The sequence below is a fragment of the Felis catus genome, chromosome C1 (genome assembly GCF_018350175.1).
Source record: "Felis catus isolate Fca126 chromosome C1, F.catus_Fca126_mat1.0, whole genome shotgun sequence".
In the NCBI taxonomy this organism is placed as follows: Eukaryota; Metazoa; Chordata; class Mammalia; order Carnivora; family Felidae; genus Felis; species Felis catus.
The window spans coordinates 29,738,616-29,755,489 of NC_058375.1; the positions used below are offsets into that span (position 1 = coordinate 29,738,616).

The 16,874-nt window shown below is 48.0% G+C and overlaps 1 long non-coding RNA gene across 3 annotated transcripts; it reads right to left on the reverse strand.

Moving 5' to 3' along the window:
* Positions 1-710: 710 nt before the first annotated feature.
* On the reverse strand, positions 711-16,071 carry LOC109502245. 3 transcript variants are annotated; one of them, XR_006584181.1, is made up of 5 exons: positions 15,152-16,071; positions 7,700-9,460; positions 5,999-6,086; positions 4,980-5,588; positions 711-4,590 (listed from the first exon to the last, which is right to left on the reverse strand). It is a non-coding gene; the product is annotated as an uncharacterized LOC109502245 (long non-coding RNA). The 3 variants fall into 3 exon arrangements; XR_002744425.2 differs by having other exon boundaries at positions 7,394-9,460; XR_002160725.3 differs by having other exon boundaries at positions 7,394-8,687; positions 15,152-16,069.
* Positions 16,072-16,874: the final 803 nt, after the last annotated feature.

A 16,874-nucleotide genomic window follows, 5' to 3' on the forward strand; every position in this document is an offset into this window, starting at 1 on the left:
AGTCCAGTCAGCACCCCACTCCTCCTACCCCCTACCCTGGCAGGTTCTCTTTAAAGGGGAAGTCAGAGCCCTGCTGTGGGAGCCTCTGCACGTAGCCTTGTGAAGACAGCCAGCAGCCCGGTAAGTGCCCGGAGAGCAAGGCTTCTGCAGTCAATGAGACCCCAGCAGACTGGGCTCACACAAGGAGCCGGGACCTCCTGCTGCCTCCCTCCCTCAGCATCTTCGACACCTTTGAGGCTGACCCAGCCTCTGTTGTCCTTTAGTGAATAAGAGCCTCCCTCGGAATGCCACCATTTTACCTTCCGAAAAACAAGCCAGCCCTGTTGGAAGCCAGATGTGACCTGGGCATGGAAGGCTGGCTTTGCAGAGGCTGCTATAGGAGCTGTGCTGGCACAGTTACCCCAGAGCTGCAGGGGGTGGTGTATGCCAACCTCACCGGCCGGGAGTAGCTGGACCCTGGGCTCACACCAACACCACAGACGGGGCTACTGTCACAACCCCAAGGAAACAGGGAGGGAGGGAGGGCTCTGTGGACCCCAGCATCTCAGTCTGAATTTACCATTCAGCTCGAAACACAGAGCTTCCCCCACTGGGAAAACCCAACAAGGAAGGGAGTCATGGAAAAGAGGCCAATGATTAGCCCTGTGACTCCATTATATTCCCTCTCCCTCTCTCCCCAATCCCTCCCATCCCCCTTCCTCCTTCCTGGCTTTCCTTCCTCCCTCTGACTCAACCATTCTCAGATTCCATGGCCATTAGTTTCAAGTGTGGACTCCCCACATTCTCTGTTTGTAAGGATATTTTGGTGCTGACTGAAGACAAGACTTCAGACAAAGAAGCCAAAAAATTGGAAGGGGCCTTTCCATTCTGACAATGCCATTGAGTTTGCCCTTTGTTCGCACTGTTTTAAGATGGGAGGGGAAGATAATTTGAAAGAAAGTCAAGGGATGGAGAGGTCTTGTTCTTCACGTTTTCAAAAGGCAAGGGAAACAAGCCCACCCACTGACACAAGACATATCCCTTCAGCAGACATTAACTAAGAGAGGCCACAAGGAAGAGCCGGGTGAGAACCCAGGTCCTCTGACCCCTAATCCAGCTCTTTCTCCAGCACCAGCCACAGAGCATTGGTCTTTAAGTCACCAAGTGCAACAGCTGTTGAAGCCCATCACATCCAACCAGGCTCTGCAATCCTGAATGAAGTCACTGCCCTTCAGGAAGGCCAGAAAGAACCTAAAGAATGATACCAATGCCCTTGTGTTGAGCAAAGGAAGAGCAGGGGGTGGACTGAAACCCCCCGCACTGAGCGTGGTCAGAAGGTTCAGAAGGGCCAGGAGCTCAATCCATAGTCACCAGGGAGATGCCCAAGAGAGACACAGTCTTCCTCTTTCCCGGCAGAGAAAGACCAGTTCTTGACTACTGTGTGTCTGTCCCAAGGGCATTCCTTCACTCCACACACACTTCTGATACTTCTGCTCACCGGATATGTGGGGCTTTCCCCCCACAACAACAAACAGGTCTCCGACACTGGCCGGGTGTCCTACAGTTCACCTCCATCTGGACACTGTCTACCTGGAGAGAGTGTCAGACCCCACAGGGTAAAGGCTCATTCCCACTGGCCTGTTCCCCCGCCTTCCCACATACACACTCCAGAGCCCTGGTTATCACATGTGCTTCTGACTAAGCAGCTATAGATCAGAGGCTCCAACGACCCCCCTCCTTTGGTTTGATTAATTTGCTAGAGCAGCTCGCAGGGAAGCACTTACTTGCATTTACCAGTTTATTAAGCATATGATAAAGGACACCGATGAACAGCCAGATGAAGAGATACATAGGGCGAGGTCTGGGAGAGTCCCGAGTGCAAGAGCTTCTGTCCCTGTGGGGCTGGGGCGTGTACCTCGCAATACTCCCAGTATTGGTGTGCTTGCCAGCATGGAAGCTCTCCAAACCCCATTGTTTGGGAATTTTATGGCATGACCAATGACTAATTCCTCTCTGGACAGTAGGGGGCTGAAAATTCCAAGCTTCTAATCATGACTTGGTCTTTCTGGTGACCAGCCCCACCCAGGAGCCAACCAGGAGCCCACCAGAGCTGCCTCATTAGAACAAAAGACTCTCCTAGTACCCTCATCCCTTAGGAAATTACAAGGATTTGGGGAGCTGGGTAGCAGGAACCAGGGGCAGAGACCAATATATATATGTTTTCCTATTATCTCACAGGGGCCTTAGTAAAAGGCGACAGACAGCCCACCTTAGGTACTTGGGGGTTCCCTTTGACACTTGGAGGAATCAATTTAGAAACAACATTGAAACTGTTATCTTATGTATTTGGTGGTCAACAATTTGCAATTTAGTATTCTAAGTGGTCATACTAAATAGATTAGTTGCAAAGAAGAAATGAACTGAACACATCAAATAAGGCCATCTCCTTCAATGTTAAAATTTGTCCAAATGATTTAGATGAAGTTGTTGCTAGGAGCTTGCAAAACGAATCTAGAATATTCTGAGAACATCCTTAACCTTTGAGGTTGACAACTGGTCAGATAACTATGCCCTTTAATATAACATTCCTCAGTGTCCTAATTAATGACATAACTCTGAGCCTAATGATCCAGGAAGTCATTTCTGGCCTTCTTAACTCCATTCATTTCACAAATACCTATCGAATCACTATTCTGTGCCGGGTGCTGGGCTGGGTGCCAGGCATACACGGTGACTCAAGCAGACCCTGTCCCTGCCCTCAACCTGCAGCAAGGTGAAGGATACAGATAATAAAATTATCATACAACGTGATAGGTGGGGAGATCAAGGATGCTTTGAGAGTCCCACCAGAGGTTCTTGGGCAAGTTCAGGTGATCCAAGAAGGCTTCTTGGAGTGGTTGACTTCTTTTTTTTTAAAAAGTGTATTTGTTTTTGAAAGAGAGACAGCACGAGTGGGGGAGGGGCAGAGAGATGGGGGACAGAGGATCCGAAGCAGGTTTGGAGCCCAAAGCGGGGCTCGAACTCATGAGCCACAAGATCATGACCTGCACCAAAGTCAGATGCCCAACTGACTGAGCCACCCAGACGTCCCTGGAGTGGCTGACTTCTAATCTGGGACCCAGACGATGAATAGAGCTACCCAAGTTAAATAGTCAAAGGATAGAGATGGGGTGACCAGTGGAGAGGGCAGTAGGGAGACGGAATTCCGAGCAGAAGAAACAGCTTGGGCAAAGGACAGGAGTCTGTTGAGAGGATGAGACACACAAAAACTGAAAGTAGCTCAGAACAGCTATGAGGTCACCCACACGAGGTGGAGAGGAGAGGCTTACGAGAGTCGAGGCTGGGGAGGCAGGCAGCAGCCAGACCATGAAAATTCTTACAACATTCAGGTGTGTGAACTTTGGCGTGAAGGCAGAGCCCTAACCGAACCAAACCACAAAGCACCTTGTGGAGGGTATAGTTCAATTTGGAATCTGTCCCCAAATGCCCTCTGAAGTCCTTACGGAAAGAAAATGTGCCATGTGAACGAATTAACCAAGTCAAATGGCCTCAAATGCAAAAATTGTGCATATTCTTTTGAAAGTGAGCGCCCAGGACAGGCACAGATGTGTGTCCCTGCACCGGGCTGCCTTCCTAAGAACAAAATAGTAGAAAAGCGCTTGTGGGTATGAGCCGTGGAGTCAAAGACACCCAGGGTTCAAAGGCTGGCTCTGCGAACTGTCAGCCTCCTGACTTTGGGAGTATTACCTCATGTCCTTGGGCCTCAGTTTCCTCATCTGCAAAATCAGGATAACCGCCCACCCACACACACCTCCGGGACTTCTGCAAGGAGAAATGAAATAGCCAATGTAGAAATTTTAATACAGCGCCTGGTACATATGTGCTCCATATATAGGGTCCTGTTAGTTTTGAAATGTATGTTGTCCTGGAGTATGGGTGCTAACTCTAGTCATGAGCCTTTGAGATTCGATAAAGAAGCAGAGGGTAAAGAAGAGAGTCCAAAATGGTAGTTACAGAGTCCTCTCCAATTCTGCCTCATACGCAGGCCCTTATTTCCAGTCCTAAACGGTATGTCAGGGGGACCTGACCTTGAAATTCTCTGTGCTCAATGCCTGGTATGTGACTTCCTGGGAAGGAGAGTCTTCCTGGGAGAAATCATCTGGGACCCAGGTACAGCACAGCACGGCAGTCCCACAAGCTTGGATGTGCTCTGGGGACCTCCAGCAGTGGCTTGTGAGAACATTATCATCAACTCAAAATTCGAGCCAGTGAATCTCCCTGAGAGGTTGTGGGAAGGGGGAGGGCATGGGGTGTGTGTGTGTGTGTGTGTGTGTGTGTGTGTGTGTGTGAGAGAGTTCCTAGGGCTGTTGTAACAAACTGCTACAAAACGTAGTGGCTGAAAACAACAGAAAACCCTTCTCTGCTAGTTCTGGAGTCCAGAGATCCGAAATCAAGCCTAGGCAGGGCCACGCCCTCTCCGAAGGCTGGAGGGGAGAATCCTTCCTTGCCTGTTTGAGCTCCTGTGACTCCAGGCATCCCTGGGCTGTGGCTGTATCGTGTGTCTCTATCTTCCCAAGGCCTTCTCCTCTTCACTTCCAGGGTCTCTTCCCTCTGTCTCATATAAGGACACTTATTATTGGATTTAGAGCCCACCTGGATAGTATAAACTGATCTAATCTCAAGACCTCTAACTTAATTACATCTGAAAAGACCCTTTGCCGAAAGAAATCCATGTTCGCTGGTTCCAGAGGTTAGTACATGGACAAATCTTGTGAAGACCACCACTGAACCCAGTACGGTGGGCAGTGGGTGTGAATGGTGGTTCCCAACTCCCTTAGGCTTCTGTTCACTGCCAGCTGTTTCTCCCCAGATGGACACAGGGTGCACCCACAGAAACACAGGCACAGAGCCTTGCTCCTTTGCTGCTCTGCTTCCCAGAACTTCCCCTTGTGCAGCCCCCTGGTGCCCACCCTTCTGTCTCTCCTCTTTGCAAGAAGCACCTTGCAACAGGGTGTCGAGATGCCCCTTTCCCCAGGGTCCGTGGTTCTTCCACCCCAAACTGCATAGGCCACCAGGCTCCGGACAACTGTGCATCATTTCAAGAAGCCATTCGAAGATAGATACCTTTCTTTTCCCAAAGCCATTCTCACCTAGAAGGGCAGACAGGGGTCTCATTATTTGTGAGGATGAGAAAGATACAAACAAGGAAATATTAATTCAAGCAAAAGGTTCACTCTTTCTTTTTTATGTACAAATTATGCAACGTAATTGTTTTACGGTGATTAATATTATTTCAGGGGCCTAACAAACAGCATTTACAATGCAAATCTCCAGGCTGCAGAAAGGCATGGCAATCAGGAGGCGAGTGGTGGCTGCTGGATGCCGTGAGGCTGGGCTGGAGCGAGTGGGAAAGGGTCACACGGCTTCCCTTAGAACACGGTGTCCAAAGTCACACAAGCCCACGGTGGCTTCTCCCTCTCCCCTCCCAGCAGAAGCTTCAGGAAGACTCTCCAAATCCGCTGAGCGTGACTTCTGAGCATTATGGCAACGTCTCCACTTCCACTCTCCCTTCCTGAGGTTTCCCTTTAAAAAGTCACATGCTTTCACTCCTAACCAAGAGAAAGGCACATGACTAGCTGGTGGGAAGATGGGGTATTGGAAAATAACAACATGGGGAAATGTGTCAAAAATACCCATCTGTTCTAATCTATCCCCTCATTAATAACCTCACCTCCCCCCATTGAGGCAGAAAATGCAGGAGGCCTCCCACTGTGCTGTATCCACCACCCCCCCCCCCCATCTCCTGGTGCCATCTCAGTCGCGGGATCTCATGCTTTGATGTCCTTCGATTCCTTAAAAGTGTGATTAGCACACACTTTGCACACACGCAGCCGGTTTTAGTCGCTGTTCACCAGCGAGAACCCCCCAAGCTCGACACCAAGTGTCCTTGTGAGATGGTTGCTCTCTCTAACTCAGCTTCCCTGCGCAGAAGAGCTCCTGGTACAGGATGAAAAATCACCTGCTCAAACAGCACAAAACACATCCCAGGGAAACCTCCGTTGTCACTCTGGGATGCGATTTCTCCGTATAGCGTCGCTTGCAACGTCCTGTGTTATAAATGTATAAATTCAATAAGTGTGAAATTTTCTAGAGAGAGAAAAAAATCGTAGTATGGCATCTACATGGCTGAATCGCTAATTTGTTAGAGCAACAATATCACTGCAATGTTGCAACTGGTTTCCTTAGTAACATGTTCAAGTATATGGGAAAACATTTTGGGGTAATAAAATGTTCCCATTTGAATTTTGAATAAACTTTCACATGAGGTAAGGAAGTGATATTCTAAAAATAACAGATTAAGCAATCAATTAACTTATTCAGTTATTCCATGAAACTTTAAAGTATGCAAACGTTGTGCTTACTGGAAATACGACAGGTTACCCAGAATCGTGCCTGACTCTGCTGGTCAGTTAAATTTTGAAGAATTATTTGGACATGTTTTCCTGTTTAACACTCAGCAATGGATAGAAACGGCTCACCTGGGTATTCTAAAATGAAGAGAGTTTATTCTTAAGGGTCCAATAATAAAAAATAGATTACCTCCTTGGTGCTAGAATTCAGCAGCCCAGATTTCCAAATCATATTTTCTAGGGCAATGGTTTTCAAACTCCACCATGCATGAGAATCCCCTGGAGGGCTTGTTAAAACAGACGGCAGGGCCCTACCAGTGCCTGTGATTCAGTAGCACTGAGGTGGGACCTGAGAATCTGCATTTCTGACAAGTCTCCAGGCAGTACTGATGCCTCCCGTTCAGGGACCACACTTTGAGAACCATGTTCTAGGGGAAGCCTGCAATGGATCACTCCAGGGGCGCCTGGGTGGCTCAGTCAGTTAAGCGTCCGACTTCGGCTCAGGCCATGATCCCACCATTTGTGGGTTCGAGCCCCGCGTTGGACTCTGTGCTGACAGCTTGGAGCCTGGAGCCTGCTTCAGATTCTTTGTCTCCCCCTCTCTCTACTCCTCCCCTGCTTGTGCTCTGTCTCTCTCTTTCTCTCTGCCAAAAATAAATGAACATTAAAAATAATAAAAAAAAAATAAAGATAAATAAATAAATAAAATGGATCGCTCTGGTCCTGAACCACGAAATATATACCTTAACAATGAACAGGTGATTTTCATATCACTCTAAGATAATCTGAATCCTAAAGCAACGTCACGGTCAGACCTTCTCTTTTCTTTTCTTATACATCGTTTATAAAAATCTTAAGGAGAAAGGTCCATTCTCCTGGAAGACAGAGAAATGCAGATGGACCCAGAGGCTCATACCTCTAAAGAGGACAAGTCAGGAGCTGGGCCCCTCCCGGGATCAGGCCAACATCACACAGTGTGGAGCAGGGACCCTATTTGTAATCACCTCCATTCTTAGTGCCTAGCGGACAGCCACACATGAAGCAGGAGCCCCATAAATGTTGGCTAGATGTGCTTCCGTCCTTAAGGCCACAAGCAGCGGGTACCTTGGTTTTGTTACGGATTTTCCTAAATGTATTCACAAAGTCATCGGTGACGGGGAAATGCTTAAATCACAGTCCTCGCCCTTTTGCTCCTGATATGATAATCCGGCTCTCCAGGTAGACAGTCAGCTTATAAAATGGATAGTGCCCTGGGCTGGAGTCAGGACATCTTGCTTCTGGTCCTGAATTTGCCCCAACTTGCCACTGACCTTGGGCTTTCTTTCCTCCATCCCCAGGAGGGTCAGACCAGCATTCTCTGACAATGCCTTCCAGCTCTGGTGATGCAGGAATCAACCTTGTTTGGGTTTGGGTTTTTTGTTTTTGTTTTTGTTTTCCTCTTTCTGTACCAAATCAATTTCAGTCTGAGGTAAAGGAAATTCCCAAATTACTGTTTTGTATCTTGCGGAGGATTGCTTCCCACAGCTAATTTCTCAAGTTCAGTTTCCTTCCTCCAGAAGCTTGCTGTGTCCACATTTCAATTAATTGCCTATTGGCACACACCCGACTCCAAATATTTGTGCAGTTCCCGAGAAAGCCTCATTCAGCTAAGTACCTGATCGCATCAACCTGCTCTCTGGTTCCAACATCTCAGAATATCCAAGCGAGGAAATATGCAAATGCCAAAGTCACCCAGAGAGAATTCATCAGGGGAGGCAGTCATTGGAGGCAGAAAGAGAAGCTCAAATGAAAGATATTATCGCTCGCTGGAGATGAAGGAAATCGGGGTGGGGGAAGGGAGGAAGTGGAGAATCTGGAGACTGGAGATGCTCGCACCTAACGGCACAGGATGCGGTGTCTTCAGAGAAGGGCTGAGCAGATCGGCTGAGTTACAAATACACTATGGCAGCACTTGTCTTAGAAGTTGCAGAAATGGGAGTGTTATTAGAGAGGCTACCCCAAGTCTCAGTGCCAAATAAATTCAGCGCTCCTACTTGCTGACAAACTCCTACCATTAGAATCACTCTTCAGTGTGTTTTATAACATTGCAAAATGGTTGGGATAGAGTGCTTGCTAACAAAAGTGGTAGAGGCAAAATTATAGCAACACAGGATCTCCGGTGCATCGGGGAAAAAAGACAGGAAAAATATTCCAACGCTGGCTTGCCTCTGGGTAGTGAGATCATCAACAAGTTTGTCCCCTACGTATATATTCTTTCACTTTCCAAGTTTTCTGCCGTTGATAAGTACTGCTCTCCTGCTTGTAAGGTTAAGAAAAGAGAAAACCTTTTAAAAGTTGTTTGTCACAATAAGAATGCTTTGAAGGTAAGCCACTGACTTCAGTAAGCTCCTGGTAACATGCAAATCTATCACTTAAAAGGGACTGTCCGTTAATGGCTTTGCATCGTTTGGTTTGTCGTCTTGGCCACGCTCATCCTAGAAAGCCAGATCAGGGCCAAGAAGCGCTTTTCCTTCACAAGCTTATACTGATCCAGGCACAGGATGGGCATTAAGTGTGGACCGAATTAATTGTACCAAAGACACAGAGCCGCAGATCTCAGAGGAAATGGAACCCAGGATGAGCTTTGAAAGAACAAGGGTGATCTGGAAAGGCTGAAGCAGAGTAAGCCCCAGGGGATGGTGTATTACAGGAGTCCCAGTGGAGAAGAAAACAGCATAAGGGTCTTAAGCATAGGCCTGAGGAGGGGAGCAGAGGCAAAACGGAGTGGGGTGGGGACCCCCCAGGGCCTAAACCCCCTTATAGCACAGTTTCACCGATAGCCTGCCCTGTCCTGTGGCACAGTAGTAGCTCGACAGCTTTCGACGTTCTTCTGTTGAGCTCTGGTTTCACGGTTACTCCATTCATGGAGACGCCAATCGCAAAATGGAAGTTAAGCGAAGGAAAACATGCAAAGCTTCTTCAGAGTTGGCTGGGTCTGCCTCGCCTGGACCGAGGACGTGGTGCTGAGTGCTAAAGAAATCTCCAGGGAAATGCCAGTCGCTTGAGAGTTTGAGCAGGAGCCCACAGCAAGACTAGGGGATGTAAGGAAGAAATAGGAGGCACAGCCAAGAAATCGAAGGACCAGGATGACAGAAGGACTTTGACAAAACATAGTGACACAGTGTAGATGGGTTCATTGCCACCACACCTGTCCCCCCGCCCCCCTGCCCCAGGAAATGACTTATGTCAAGTAAATGGAAAAAATATTTCCCTGATTTTTCTCATTGGAGAAAAGCCACTTACGCATAAAATTATACCCGCTTATTTAATACATATTTATTGAGTGCCCACCATGTATTAGGAGCTGAAAGTTGGTAATGAACAGAGCAGTACCCTGGCCTTGTGGAATGGGTGAGCTGGAAGGGACATTTACTCTCGAGTTTAGCAGCTGCCGTTTACCGATGAAGAGATCACAGCCCACTACGGGGAAGTGGTATGACCAAAAGCTAGTGCATTTCCACCATCGCTGGTATCAGGAGACTTTACGCCTCGTGACTTCTCGGGATTTCCCCTCCCTGCCTGCAATGATGAAAGTTCTTACCCGCCAGGGCTTGTTAAAATGTCACCTAAGCTCCATGAAGCTTTTCCTATGCCTTCCTTTGGGTTCCCACTGTCCTCTCCGCCCCTGTAACAGCATTTGTCACAGTCTGCCTTGAACTTTCGTGAGTACACATCTGTCCCCTCCACTCCATTCGGAGCCCCCTGAAGGCAGAGATGACCTCCTACTCATCATACATTCTCAGCACCAGCGCGGCTGGAGGGAATAACATTTATGGAGGAGCCACCCAAACCTGGAAACTGTGGTAAATACTTTTTACGCACTGTCACGTGTAATCCTCAAGATGGATATTTGATTTAAAGACGAGGAAACAGGGGCACTGGATGGCTCAGTCGGTTAAGTGTCTAATTCTTGATTTCAGCTCAGGTCATGATCTCGCAGTTCATGGGTTCGATCCCTATGTCGGGCTCTGTGCTGACAGCGTGGAGCCTACTTGGGATTCTCTCTCTCCCTCTCTCTCTCTGCACCTCCCCCTTCTCTATCTCTCTCAAAATAAATAAACTTGAAAAAATTAATGTAAAGATGAGGAAACAGACACTCGGAGAGCTTAGATAACTTGCTCAAAGTCAGAAAGCCAAGTGAAGAAGCCACAATTCAGCCAGTTCTATCTAGCTCCAAAGCTAGAGCTCTCAGTATCTATCATCTATCTATCTATCTATCTATCTATCTATCTATCTATAATCTATCTATCTATAATCTATCTATCTATCATCTTCCTATCTATCTATATTCTCTGCTCTGTAAACTCTGTAAACTCCCTGAGGTCAAAGATGGTGCCTGTCCTATACATAGCACTCAGCACGGTATCTAACACTGTGGTATCCTGCTGGTCACATAGAACAACCGTGAGTCCATGTGGGAGGGACCTACACAAATGCGTGAGTACCACAAGGCCAGGGCAATTGGGGTCATTGTGGAGGCTGTCTACCAACAGAGGGCACCACGTAGAAAGTTGCTACTTAAACAGTTCTGCCGTTACCATGTTCAAGGGCAGAAGTGAAAATGAACTCACGGTAACCTTAAAGCAAAAAACAAACATAAAGCGAGCCCTCAGAAGACAAGGATATAATTTCCTAGAGATGCAGAACCACATGGGCAAGCCATAAAGCCAGGTAGGGGCTGGGAAAACGGCGATGCAACCAAGATCCACGGAAGAGCAGGGATGGGATGCTGGGACTATTGCAGTGGCAGGGTATGCAGAGGCACCCTTAGGAGAAGCCCGGCACACAGCGCAGGGCTGAGAAGACCCTCGCTGTTTAAATCCATTTCACTTCCTAATCCCTGAGCCAAATCCTCCAGGGGACTGCTTTCCTTCCAGTTTACTTCCAGCTCCTGTCCGTTCCCCACCTCTTCCCGGCCACTGCTCCCTGGCTTCCCCTCAGTTGCAAACACCAGATCGAGATTGTCCAAAGCTCCAGAGTAAACCAGAGAAGGCTCAGTGGGTCCACATTTCCATCGCCTTCTTCTAACTCCAGCCAAGAAATGACCACGTGGAGAATACAACTGGGAGACTGGTAAAAAAAACACTGAGATGGTTTCCCACTGGGCCCCTTCGATATTTTTTTTAGTATTTACAAAAAGGAAAAAAAATCTACCTTTCCGTTTAGCCGCTTTCTTTCGTTGTGGGCTGAGAGCTAGACAACACATGGACGTCCTCTGTGCACAACCTTCTGAGAAGCTCAGACCCAGTCGGAAGCTCGTGTGGCTCCTTGACTTGGGCCTTCCTTACAGGCAACAGGAGGGCCGGCTTCTCCTTCTGCTCCCCGTGGGGCCCAGCCCCGTGCTTAGAAAAGAACTCTCAAGAAGATTTGTGGGAGCTCAACATTCGAACACCTCAACGCCCACCCCCAAAATTTCCAACCTTCCTTTTGCTTTTTTAAAAAAACCGTCCTGCAAGATCTGTGTTTTTAGTGTGACCTACCTCAAATCCTTTTTGTAGGCAGGCAGGGAATAAGTGAATAAATAAACAAGTAAGTGAAAACTGGACTCCCTCCTGCCTGGGGGTACTTGTGTAGGGCTTTATCAGCTCCACTTCCAGAAAATCCACCCTAACGGAGACAGAGCTAAGAAACAACAGTTTGGGAACTCAGCGGGTTCCTGGTGTTTTTTTTTTTTTTTTTTTTTTTTTAACCTAGATAAGCCTGGGCGCCTCCAGTAAATTCCCCTTTGATTGGTATGTTTCATCAGTTGAACTGTAATTGGTGCAAACAGGTAATTTGGAGATTACAAGATTTATTCTTCTATAACAGTGATTACTGATTGCTAATGATAGTGCTGATTTTTAGGTGTTTAAAACCTTGACAGTTACAATACTCAAATGATTTACTACAGTGTCTTAGAGATAGCCTCCTTCGGTTCCCTGAGGACAGTGTCTGTCTGTGTCCTCCATGAGCTCTGCCCAAAGACCCATGGGCGTGTGTGTGTGTGTGTGAATAAATGCTTATTAATATTAATATTATTATTAACAATAATAATGACTACAGACTATAAAGCCTTCATCCAGAATAGTGAGTCACTCAATCCACTTGTAATTTCATGGATTTTGAAGTGTATTCCTTTTCTTCCCAGTGCCTAATTCAATGAGGTGTTAGGATTATTAGCTCTAGAAATAATTGGCCTTAAAGGTACATCATAAAAGGCCGAAGTCATAAACTCTCCTCCCTGACATTTGGAGAGGCTCTAGTTTGGAGGCACTCAGAGGAGCCAGAACTACCCAGTAGCTGCCTTCTTGCTATCCCAGGGAAAGGAGCTAGACAAGGCTGCCCTGGCCGGGTGCCAGCTCAGGAGCCGGGCACCGCCTTTGGGCGCACTCCCTTGTTATCCCGTGTTAACAGGCCAGGCGCTAACATGTCAAAACACTGGCGTGTGAAGTGAATGGAAAGTGGCAGTGCCCAGACAGGAAAGTTGCCCTCCTCCACCCAGGGGGCCCTGCACGCAGGGTGTGGGCGCCCAGTCCTCCCAGGATTAAGCCTGGCACTCACACACTTGCCAGTAAGGAGCGCCGACGTGATAAACTCAGGCCGACTAACTCAGAAACATGTACCCAATTACCACTGGGTCGGGCCTTGTACCCAGCACATAATAGCGACTCCTCAGCCTCGGTATCTGTCCATTTTTCTTTTTTGTTGAGACTGTAAGTGAGGAACAGCACGTGCCACCCCCCACTTCCTGCCACTGGGTCTCGACACGAGCTGTTCACTACGTATGTGACACTGCACCTGTTAGGGCAAGGCCAGCTCAGAGCCACTTCCGTCCCTGCCTCTCCCTTCCTTCTCCTATCCATGCTGGGTACGCCTCCCTTCTCTCAAGTCCCATAAAATTCCGCTGGCACTCTGAAGGGGTGGGTGACCTTTCTCTGAGCAGTGCCAGGCATCTGGGCATGGGGTGCCCTCTAGTTTGCAAGAATACCAAAGAGCTTGGTGTCCTCCTTCCGCACTCAGCCTACTGCCTCATGTGTAACCTGGGTTCCAGAAGGCTATCTGACACAAGCAAGAGCTTTCCTCTTGGTGGGTAGAGTCATACAACTTTAGAGCGCTCAGTGCACCACTGAGGAAATCTGTCTGACCCCTTGACCTCAGGGAGGAAGAATCAAAGGCTTAAGTGGGTGGGCAGAGTCGCCCAAAGACTTTTGGTCAATGGTGATATACGACAGAAGATTTCTTAGCTAGAAAGTTCTAAGAAAGAGTCGCTTACAAGTAAACGGACAAACAAAAACTTCCTAGACCTTTGGCTCTCAGGGAAGAGCAGATCTTATGATTAAACCCAACATTCGTGGCCATCCAGGTGTCTGGCTATTTGTGGTGTGAACACAGGCACATCCCATATTCGAGGCCACAGTGAGAATCACTACACCAACCCTTATATGGCATTTTACAATATGCACATATGCCATATGGTCCTTCTAACAATTTTTAGTGTACTTGTTCCTACCACTTTCCCTAAAAGGAAACTCTGGTGAAAGGTTTTGCCCAAAGTCACACAGCACGTGGGAAAGCTGGGTCTTGACCCCAGACTTTGATTTCAAGCCCCATATTTGTGTCTTTTGCCCCAAAGTTGCCCCTCTCAGCTCAACTCCATGGAAACAAAGTCTTAGTACCTCTCTTTGGCCTGTAGTTTCTGGAGACAGGTGCTTTTAAGCAGGTTTTATCTTTTACTTTCCTCATGTAACCCTACAACGTATCCATCAGATTGTTCCCATCCTGCTTTTAAAAGCCTCTGAAAGGCTGCATATATGAGGCTTTCTGGGGTGTCAACCCAGAAATAGGGGACTGTGGTCTGGCCTGGATGACATCAATACCTTGCCCCTTAAGCCAAGTTCAAATCTGCCACAGTCTATTCTTTCCAGAAGAATTGGGGAAGGTTTGCTCTTGCTAGGGGACCCTCCCATCACCATCAACATGAAGTTACAACATAATTAATCTCCACTTGAGACAGAAGAGAAACGCAGGAGTGTTTGGCCCGCTTCCCGTGGCTGACGCATCCCTCTCCCCTGAAGGAGAAAGGAACGAGGTTACAAACTAAACTGCTGGACTCAGGTTGGCTCCCCTAGCTTTTGTTACAGGAGGCACGATGATTTTGAAGTAGAAAGAAGCAAATCCAGCTGTCAGCTGGAGTAGCTGTCAGGACAAACTCACACTGGTGAGCTCCTAAAGACTCTTCTAACATATCAGCCACATGGTCACTCTCTGGGGCTTTTCTGACTAGGATCAAGTCGGTATTTGACAATGCGCTAAAGCCTCGTCAAACAGGGGAAGTGGTGGGGACCAGGCCAGATCGCCGGTCCTTCTCACTCTTGTGAGGACCTATGGTCCTCACCGCTCCATGTTGACTTTGAGAACTTCATTTGGTCATTGCATAAGGCCAAGGTAAGTCTCTCTTACTTTCTGTCTCTCAAGGGCTTTGAGCACAGCAGAGTATTTTCCAGAGGATATGAAAGCAGAACCAGCCAGGAACGCAGATCATCATTCTCTACAAAGCTTCACAGGTGGTTGCTCCCTTTCTGTATTAAAATCTACGGCTACCTTTTCTCTCTCCCGCCCTCCCCCACTGCAGAGGCTTTGATGCAATCATCAGCACCTCGACATGATTTTGAGCAATCCCCATTCACACGCACACCCAGAGTCTTGCTTAAATACGACATGAGTCATCATTTCACATGCATTACCAGCCATCTTCAAGGATCCCAAGAGAAGCTTGGTCTGATAGTCTCTAAGGTGAGGAGTCTGGGTTTGCTGATTACAAGTGAGAACCCGGTAGAACTTCCCAGATGAGCAGCTGGGCACCAGCTCAGTGAGTTCGTCCCCCAGCGTTGCTGCTGTGTGGTCTCGGGTATTCAAGAGCTCAGTTGTCAGAAACATGCACCAACCTCTGCCATCCTGGTGGTATGGAAGATCGAAGAGGGCTTTGGGCCAGATGACTTCATGAATTTCTTCCCCCTGCTCTGGCTGTTCCTTTCTGTGACATCATAACGATAGCAGTGGGTGGGCCCCTGGAGCTTATTCCAATTTGAAGGAAAAACTCTTAGGTGTGTGTTCTCCATTCTCCTTCTCCTCATCTTCCCTTCCTCCTTTCTAGCACTCACAAACCAGGGCTAGGTCAATGACACCCATCCAGACACAATATTCCCAGAGAAGACAGGCCAGGGGCCAATGGCCCATAAAGGCATCTTGAGGTATGCGGTATGTCTTTTCTGCATCAGGGGGAACAGCCCTAGTGAGGACATGCCTTGGCAGAGAAGAGGAGGGACTCACATTGCAGATGTGGTATCTCTTTCAGCATCAAACGGCACCGGCAGGCACAGGCCCCAAACTCCAGACTCTACTCATGTACTGAGCCAACCCCTTGAAGCCATGACAAATCCTCACAAAGCTTGGTGAGCTCACAAGCTAAAGCTGCCAACAGAACTACCCAGGGAGCGCATCCTGAGATGTCGGGGCCCAAGGTGGAAAGCTCCGGCTCTGTACACCCTCACCCTAGAGAATTACTGCTGAACTACAGAAGAAAGATGGGGCATATTTCTGGGGCCAATCAGAACCCCCTACTCTCCTTCCTGAGCAGACCACAGACCATCCCACAGGACTGCACAGGGGTGTAGAGGGGCACAGGAGGGCACTGAATGCCCTCAGTGACCTAGTTCCACCCCTCCCTCCCCCCACCTGTCCAGTGATTCACTTCCAGCAGGAAGGTTCTGCTCACATGAGAGTCATGGAGGTGGCAATGGAAAAATCTCTGCATATCTTTTCTAGGGCTGCCACTACAGCTGGGCAGCTTAAAAACAACAAATTTATTCCCTCACATTTCTGTATGCTAGAAATCCAAACTCAAGGGAACAGGGCCATCCATGCTCCCTTTGAGGATTCTGGGGAAGAATCCTTCCCCGTCTGTCCCTAGCTTCTGGTAGTTGCTGGCAATCTTTGGTGCTCCTCAGCTTATAGATGCATCATTCCAAACTCTGCCCTCATCATCACATGCCCTTCTTATAAGAATGGCCCTTGTTCGATTTAGGGCCTACCCTAATCTCCTATGACCTCAGCTTAACTTAAAATTCAATCTGCAAAGACCCTATTTCCAAATAAGGCCACATTCTGAGGGTCCAGGTAGACATGAATTCTGGAGTGACACTGTTCAACCCACTAAAGTTACCCCAGCTTGAGAAGCCTACACCGAATGCTAGTGTCGGTGTTTCATGCACCAAACCCAGCAATTGGAATAAGCTCCAGGGGTGCGTCTACTCTATCCTTGCTACTCAACAAGAAAGGGAGAAGAGGTTGATAGAGCACAACACAGGTGGCAGTTATGGAAGAAATAAGACTATTTCGCCTAAAAAATAAATTGGAGTTCAACATGCAGGCTGCAGGAGAGGGGAAGGGGGGAGCGTCGATGGGCAG